At 32.9% G+C, this 8,291-nt stretch overlaps 1 long non-coding RNA gene across 1 annotated transcript; it reads left to right on the plus strand.

Annotated features, from left to right (window-relative positions):
• Window positions 1-1,965: 1,965 nt before the first annotated feature.
• LOC137834464 (uncharacterized) lies at window positions 1,966-4,566 on the plus strand. The gene is made up of 3 exons (XR_011084889.1): window positions 1,966-2,452; window positions 3,731-3,788; window positions 4,261-4,566. It is a non-coding gene; the product is annotated as an uncharacterized lncRNA (long non-coding RNA).
• Window positions 4,567-8,291: the final 3,725 nt, after the last annotated feature.

The raw sequence follows: 8,291 nt of genomic DNA on the forward strand, positions 1-8,291 counted from the left end.
TGGATAAAACCAATTATGACACTTGGGCCTCAGATATTAAGTTATGGCTTAAGAGTCAAGGTTATGTTGATCATCTTACTCGTTCTAATGTTGTTGAAAATTAGGTTTTTCGTTGATTGAAATATGATGCTCAATTATGTCTTGTTATCAAATCTACCATTCACTCATTTTTAAAACAAATATTTCGTACCTATAAGACATGTTCAAAAGTTTGGGAACAAACAAAATTATTATATAGCAATGATACTCAACGTCTTTATGGTGTGACAAAATCTCCTCACAGTTGTTGCACGGAAACGTCTTGAAGGTACAATGGCAGAATATTTGGGTAAACTTCATGCTTTTCTTCATGATTAATGATTTATTGCCTCCTGCCTCCACTCCTTCTTAAGAACTAGAGCAAAGATCCAAGTTCTTCGTGTCATTGGCCTTACATGGCCTTCCTAGTGATTATTCTCATACTCGTGATCAAATTTTGGTATCTCCTATCGTGCCTAATTTTACTTCCACTTGTTTTATCCTTCTGTGTGTGTCAGGTAAATACACTACTGATATAATGCCTCCTATTGATGAATCTTCTGCTTTAGTCTCTCAGTATAATGATTGTACTCACCTCACAAGCTGAGCAAAGGGCGTCACAAGTGTGACCATTGTGAAAACTTGGCCACAAAATTGATAGATGTTATGCTTTACATGTCGTCCTCCTAGATCTGTTATGGTTGCCCAAACTACTCATGTGCAACCTTCTACTGTAGACCACAGTTCATTTGATACCCCAAGCTAGTCTACTATTTTCCTTGAATTTCTTATATCGTATGAGGATCGCTAGAACTTTTGTTCCATAACTTCTATTGCACATTCAGGTACCCCTTTTGTTGGCGTCACTCACTCTCTTCCCTTGGCCCTTAGGTTCTAGATTCAGGTGTCACTGATCACAATACTAGTAATAAATTTTTTTTTCTTCCCAGTCTACTACAGGTTATTTAACTTCGGTTACCATGGCCAATGGATATAGGGTACCATCAAATGGTGTTGGTACTATTAATCTTTTTCTTTCTTTATTTATTGATAATGTTCTTTATGTTCAGGGTCTCCATTTAACTTATTATTCGTTAGTCATCTCACTTGTTCCCTTGATTATGTTATTTCTTTTACCAAAGAATTTGCTTCTTTACAGGACTGGAGTTCGAGACAGATGATTGACACCGAATGTGAGTCTCATGGACTTTATCAACTACAAATATTTATGCACATGTTGGTGCGATTATGAATTCTCCATCTCTCATTCATGCTCGGTTGGGTCATCCTAGTCTTGCCATGATGCAGCAGCTTGTTCCAAGTTTTTCTAATGTATCTAGTTTATCATGTGAGTCGTGTCAATTAGGTAAACACATTTGTAGTTCTTTTCCTAGTAGTGTATCACAGCATGCTTCATCTCCTTTTTCCTTAGTTCACTCTGACATTTGGGGACCAAGTTGTATTAAGTCTAATTTAGGATTTCAGTATTTTTTTACATTTATTGATGATTATTCGATATGTACTTGGGTGTTTTTAATGAAAAATCGTTCAGAGTTATTTTCTATATTTCAAATATTTTAAAATGAAATTAAAAGCAATTTGGAATTTCCATTCGAACTTTTGCGTAGTGATAATGGGCGTGAATATCTTTCTCATTCTTTTAAAAATTGTATGGTTTCTCATGAAATTCTTCATCAAACTTCATGTGCTTATACACCTCAACAAAATGGGGTAGCTGAGCACAAGAATAAACATCTTGTTGAAATAACTTGTACTATTTTAATCCATGGTGATGTTTCTCAGTGTTTTTAGGGTGATGTTGTTCTTATTGCATGTTATCTCATTAATCGCATGTCACACTACGAAAAATCGTGTATAAAGTGGCGGTTTTAATATGGCAGTTATTAAAAACCGCCACAATTAGCTGTATAATACGACAGCTTCGTAGGTGCCATAATGTTCCTTCGAAATGTGACATTTAGAACCGTCATAACGTTCGAAAAAATTTTATCCCACTTTTTGTTCCCTCCATAACCTTCTTTCCCAAAGTTTTTTGTTTTCGTTTTCCCCTCTTTCGGTCTTCGAAAATAAACCAGTTTTACTCTTGGAAATGTACCTCCCAGTCTTCACGTTCCTCATTCAATGATCCTGTAAACCCTCACTCTGACCCTTCTCAACCCTATTTTGTAAACCCTCTCTCTCACCCTCATCACAATCGTTCTTCTCTCAGCCCCATTTCGTAAACCCTCACCCTCATTCTCACTACAATTGTTCCCTTCACAGTTGTATTTCGTAAACCCTCACTCACCGCCCCACTTCGTATTCCTCTTCTCTCACCGCAATTGTTCCCCTCTCTCTCGATTTAGGGTTTTCAGTCGCACCGCAATCGTTCTTCCCGCAATCATTCTCACCGGAAAATTGTTCTCGTAACCCGGTACGTCGTCGGCAATATGGTTCTGTGTGTACACATGTTTGATGAAATTTGGTTCTCTGTAATTTATTTATTTTTCTTGTTTCATTATAAAATTAAAATCATTGTGAATTGGGAATTTGGTTTTGTTGTTAACGGGAGCGAGAAATGGAGTAAACAATTAGTTCAAAGTTTCATGTTTTTGTTGTTCAATTTGGAAATGTCTTAACTGTGGTACCCTGTTCATCCATCATCACCGACAATAATTGATTTTGGCTGTAAAGTAATCATTTTAGCGTCGTTCCGTCAATGCTATTGATCTTTATCATGAACCAAACTAATGGTTTCTCACTTTTTCTTAATTTTTTTTATTACTGTATTTATGATTCTATTTGATGGACTTATTTTCAATTTACTTGGAGTTATCCATTTCAACAAGCACTTATGAAGCATGTTGTTCCTGTCTGGATGAATTCTTTATAGAATTTTTTAACTGAAATAAGTTTTTTGGGGGCTTACTTCAAATGCTAGAAATTCATGTTAATGATTAAGGCTTTAGAAAGATTGGAAGAAGTGTTAGTTGTTTTCATAATTATTGATGATTAAGTGAATTGTCAAAACTCCATTCTTGCTTACTTTGAATTCTATCAAGTTTCATTATTTTTGGGTCTCCCTATTTCTTCAAACTTTTACATTCCAACTAATAATTTTTAATATCTATTACTTTTTTGATAACTAAAAACCCCCGGTTACAAACTTTAGAAATGAAGGAAACCACCTTTCTTTCAAGGTTTGTACTCTATAGTTATGCCACTTTCATTTTTCTTATGAATTCCCCCACTACTGTCAAATTAATGATAAATCCTTTTTTTATCAAAAGTTTACTTGCTCTTATTAAAATTGTGGTCCCTGGGTGTCTTTTTTGTTATTTTGTTTCTATTTTTTTTTTTTTATTTGAGACATAATATTGATTATATATAGTACTTTCATTTTCTATTTTTGCTTAAGCTTTTTTATTAGGATCGGGTCCTCCATGAAAATTGGAAACAAAATTGATTGGGATGGAATATTGATAAAATAAATATTCCTCAAGGTATTCATCCAAATGCTTTGAAGCATTTTGTAGTCTGCAAGTCTGGAAATAAAACTTACTTACATTCTCTACTTCAATTAGCAGTTATTTATACATGGACAGAATGAATCTATTTCCCATCCCAAAACACTTATCTCATGAGTCTATTAATATTCTTCTCACCTGGCCAAACAACTTATGCATTTATTTTTCTATAAAATGAATTGCAGGGCTGTAGTTGATCATAATGAAGGCAAAGACGTCACTTTTACTGTTAAGAACATTCAGGTATGTAGTTATTGTATGTATTGCTTAAGTTGTTATCTATCTTGTTATTAAACTGCTACTTAAATGCTTTTGGTTGTATGCCTATACTATATTCTGGGTGATGCTTGAGTGACAAGCTTAAAAATGTTAAAATTTAACTCTATAATCCATTTGTATTGTTTGTGTATAAATATTTGTCATGCTGGACGCAGATTTATGCTCCATTTGAAATCCCAAATAAGCTAAAGGTTGCTTGATTTTGCTATGTAAGCATAAACAAATATTTGATTTATTCATTAAAGTATTGTTTAATCTTTTGGAAATATTAATTGAATAGATGAGTTCTTAGCGTGATAGATTGATGAATTAGGATGAGTCAATACTATAAATGCAGGCTGGCCACATGTGTAATGTTGCTTTTAAGTACTATTTTATATATATTAATGCACTAGTTTTCTACCTTGATCTAACCTTTGCACATTGTGTACCACAGGCTTCTCAAGTTCTTCGCATAATAACATTTTATTGTACACAACTTCCAGGTCCAAACTACCACTGCCGTGAGGTATAATTGTTTGAGAATGTGTTTGTCACATCACATGTGCTTAAGGATTACTTCTCTTAACTTGTGTGAATAGCATATATGTGCAACATCTTTTATACATTTATTTTTCATTGATTCTTATAATTTTAGTCTATTTGATTATCATGCAGGGGTCTAATCTTGCCACATTACCTCATCCATATAGTGTCTTTGATTATAATATTGTTTTCATTTATTTTTTAAAAATTATCAATTAACTCTAAACATATTTTAACTTATTCCAGGCACAGGATGTTGGAAGTGGTGCTTTATCACCAAACCAGAATATAAGATCAAGTCGAGGCAGTAAGAGAAATTAGGATTGGGAGTTTAGTTGTATTATGTTTAGAAAGTGAAACAATTTATATTTTGACAATTTAATTTACTTGTTGTTTGGATTAGTTTGACATTATCAACTTTGTTCTCTCAATAAAGTCATATTTTGATTATTATATTTATCAATTTTAATTATATTATGAAGTACAATATTATTATGAAATTAGTTTATGTTATAATTTAATTATATTATGAAACATAACTGTGTACTGAAGTTTAATTATAATATGAAATTATATTATGAAATCAAATTATAAAATAGAATTAAATAAATTATTATAAATATTAAAAATAAAATTAAATATTTAATATTCGAATTATGACAATTATAAGGTGTATTATAAATGTCATATTATACTGTATTAAGTGGCGGTTAAAAATGTTACTATTTACGTTAGAATTGATTTACCTACTTTTTAAATTACGACATTTATAACTGACGTCAATTACACGCTTAAAACCGCCACTTTATACAATGTATAATATGGCGTCTGCTACAACGGTTCTCAATTGACCGCCACATTAAACTTTGTGGCAGCAAGAATTCTGGCGGTACGCGGTACCGCCACAGATGTATAATGCGGCGATTAAAAACGTCAGTTTTTGCAAAAATAACTGTCGCATTATACACGTTTTTTTGTAGTGTCATCTCTAGTTTTAGATGAAAAAATTCCTCATTTTATTTTATTTCTACATGACTATTTCCACTCTTTACCTCCCAAAGTTTTTGGGTCCACATGCTTTGTTCATGATTTTAGTACTAGTCTTGATAAATTATCTCATAGGTCACACAAATGTGTCTTTTTAGGATTTATTAGATGATAAAAAGGATAAAAATATTTCTCACCTTCTCTTAACCATTATTTTATTTTAGCAGATGTCACCTTCAGTGAATCTTCCCTTTACTTTAAGTCTTGTCCTTCTCCTTTTGTGTCTTCATCTAATCAAGTTAATATTCTTGTTGTTTGTGATCCTCTTGTTGTGCCTACTGCACCTAAAGATTTATCACCACCACCTACTTTTCATATGTATAATTGTTGTTAGACTTTCCATTGTCCATCAAATGACTTTCTTCTAGTGCCAACACCTCCACCCCGTTCGCTCTGATAATTGAACTTGATCTTCCCATTGCCATCTCTAAAGGTATATGTTATACCCATAGTCCCTCTCCACATTATACTGCTTTGAGTTACCATAGACTTCTTAACCTTTTCATACATGTCTTTCGTCTTTTTCTTCAATATCCATTCCAAAATCTATAGGTGATGCCTTAGCTCATCCTGGTTGACTTGGGAACTTATTCCTTTACCTTCTAGGAAATCTGTTGTTGGTTGCAGGTGGATTTTTACTATCAAAGTTGGTCCTTATGGTACTATTAATCGTCTCAAAGCTCGTCTTATGGCTAAGGGTTATACTCAAACTTTTGGTTTAGACTATGGTGATACTTTTTCTTCAGTGGCAAAAATGGCTTTTGCTCGCTTATTCATAGCCATGGTTGCTCTTCAACGATGGCCTATTTATCAATTGAATGTCAAAAATGTCTTTCTCAATGGGGATTTGTAAGAAGAAATTTATATGGAGCAAGCTCCCTGTTTGGTTGTTTAGGGAGAGTCTTCTGGATTGGTATGTTGTCTTCGCAAATCCTTATATGGTCTCAAGCAGTCTCGTAGGGCTTGGTTTGGAAAATTTAGCAATGTTGTTCAACAATTTGGTATGTGATGAAGGACCATCCGAAAGGAAACTTATTGGGCCTTTAACTACGTCCATGGCTAGAAGAATGGAATAAGAAGAAGAAGGAGTTCAGAAAACTCTATCTTTATGGAGAATTAATTTTTAACTTTTTCTTCCAAATTTCCTAGTCTTATAAATTTGTACAAAGTAGTATTGGCTTTATTTTGGGCTTGTATTTCGTCCATTATCTTGGGCCATGTTTTAGGCCAACTTTGCCAATTAAAGTAGGGTGTAAATAGAAAAAGAAAGAGTCTAGCTAGAGTTACAATTGGGCCTCCTTGGTCCCAATGCAACTCTAGACCATCTGAGGAGTTTTTACAGTTAAAGCTTGCACCTTGGTTGCCCATAAGCACTATAAATACAAGTGTTAGCCCCTTGTAAATGAGATTTGAATTGATAAAGAAAAGTTTCCCAAGTTGCTAGCTCATTTGTCGTCAAATTCTCACTCTCAAGTTTGCACTTCTATTAGTGTTTTACTTGAGTCTTCTTAGGAGTTGGCCTAACCTCTCTTAAGCTTCATTATCATTCTTCATACACCAATACTTCACAGTTTCTTTCACCCATTTTAGCCATCCAATACCCCCAAATTCCACACTCCAAAATACAAAACAAAAGACTCATAGCAATGCAAGCTAAAATTGCATCATTTGGTATCAAGAGCTTGGGTCTTCAAGAGATAAGTTGTTTTAACTTTTGTTCTTCATTTTTGTGTTGTTCCTCACTTTTTAGAATGTCTTGAATATGTTTTAAATTTGTTTCCATCATTTAAATGTGTTTTTGTTTAGTTTAATCGGTTCAAATAGCTTGTTCTTTCTTGAACCATCTATATTGGTGTTTAGGAGTTCTTTTTCGGTTTATCTTGTGTGCTTTTGATTATTATTGAGTCTTCTTTCATTTTCTTTTGGTAAAAAAGTTTATGTTGGTTTCATTTTTATTTAATGATCCATTTCTAGTTGTCTAAAGTCATGTTGTTTCCATATATGTCATAAAATCAAGTAGTCCTTTGTTTGATTTTTTGTTTCTTGTTTTTACAATGAATATCCATGTGGTTTCAGTCTTTTTGTGCCTTTTGTGTGCTCTTCTTTTTATGTTTTTGAGCCTTTTATCTTGTTATTAGATCATTAACAATTTTATTAGAGTTAGGTTTGTATTATGTCTTGAGTTTCAATTCTTTTTTTCAGATCCTTTAGGTTTCTTCTTTTCCAGTTTTTGTGAAATCTTGTCTCTGTTGTGAGAATTTATTGTGGGTTTGTATTTTGGTAAAAAAAATATGAAAAAAATCACAGAACACTATTGAGATGTTGTTAAACAGAACGTCCAAAACAAAATAGAAAAAAAGTTATAAACAGTAAAAATCAGAACGCTTTCAAATCCAGAAAAAAAAAATTTCAGTGTGGTGTTGCTCTCAGTATAAAGTTTACTGCACCTTATTCCTTGGGCTTTTTTATCTGAAATTTTCACCACACCTTGCTTGATGTTTTGTGGAGTTGGGATAAAAGTTTAAAATTCAAATTGATTATAATATTTCCCCATAAAGTTTTGAATCATCTCTGCCAATGCTGAAAAACAGTTTCAATCTCTGAATATTGGTACTGCAGTGTTTGATTTATTTCTCTCACAATCCACATCCGTTTGACCTAAAATATGTTTTGTTTGATCAAATATTGTGTTGAGATTCTCACATAAAAATTTAATACACAAAATGTGTCTGGATGAAGTTTCACAAATTTTGGAAGTTTCGGTGTCTGTTTCATTCTAGAAATTTTCTTTTGAAATCTATTCTAGTGTTATTCTTAGGTTTCCTATTTGAGTGCTCACTGTTTTTGTTAGCTTTAATTGTTAATTTGTGTCTTAAAATACTCCTTGCAGTTGTC

Source organism: Phaseolus vulgaris, chromosome 5 (genome assembly GCF_000499845.2).
Source record: "Phaseolus vulgaris cultivar G19833 chromosome 5, P. vulgaris v2.0, whole genome shotgun sequence".
NCBI lineage: Eukaryota > Viridiplantae > Streptophyta > Magnoliopsida > Fabales > Fabaceae > Phaseolus > Phaseolus vulgaris.